A 681-nucleotide genomic window follows, 5' to 3' on the forward strand; every position below is an offset into this window, starting at 1 on the left:
AAGTTTGGCCCCTGATTTTTAATTGTTATTGTTTTACAAAACACACACACGAACACATAAATGCACATCATACAGCCTAGCTTGAGATTCTTTTGATTCTTCCATTTTCTAGCCTTGTCTCCAAATGGTTTTATCTGAAGACCTCACAGATTCACCATTTGGTTTGTCTCCACTTCCTGTTGTCCACTAGTTGCTATCTGATTTTTTCAGTTTGATCTGACTCCAGGACATACAGAGGAGGAAGAAACTATAGAATTCAGGTGGTCATTATTCTGGTCTTCTTTAGGCAACCATACTTTTGAAATTTCATGGGTTTAGCTTCCTTCTCTTGCCTTGAAGTCTCTATTGTGTAGCAGGAATCTTGTTTCTCTGGCTGTTGTAACCTTTCTACTTCTCTTCCTCAGTACTCTTTATATTTTATACACACAGTTTGTGTTGTAGGAGTACCCATTTGGACTGGGCACACCAAGCCTTCTTATTTCTGTTTTGACCAGTTGTGAATTTTTATAATCATCCTCATCTGTAGAAAATTATGCATTTTTGATGAGGGGACAGAGCTAAACTTACCTGTGGATATAAGGATAAGCACTTAGAATGAAGTCAGAAATCACATTGGTTTAGGAACATGGAAGTATTGCTTTCTAATCTAGAGTCCATAACCTCTCCAGACACAGGTATGAG

The sequence above is a fragment of the Microtus ochrogaster genome, unplaced genomic scaffold, assembly GCF_000317375.1.
Source record: "Microtus ochrogaster isolate Prairie Vole_2 unplaced genomic scaffold, MicOch1.0 UNK1233, whole genome shotgun sequence".
Classification (NCBI taxonomy): Eukaryota; Metazoa; Chordata; class Mammalia; order Rodentia; family Cricetidae; genus Microtus; species Microtus ochrogaster.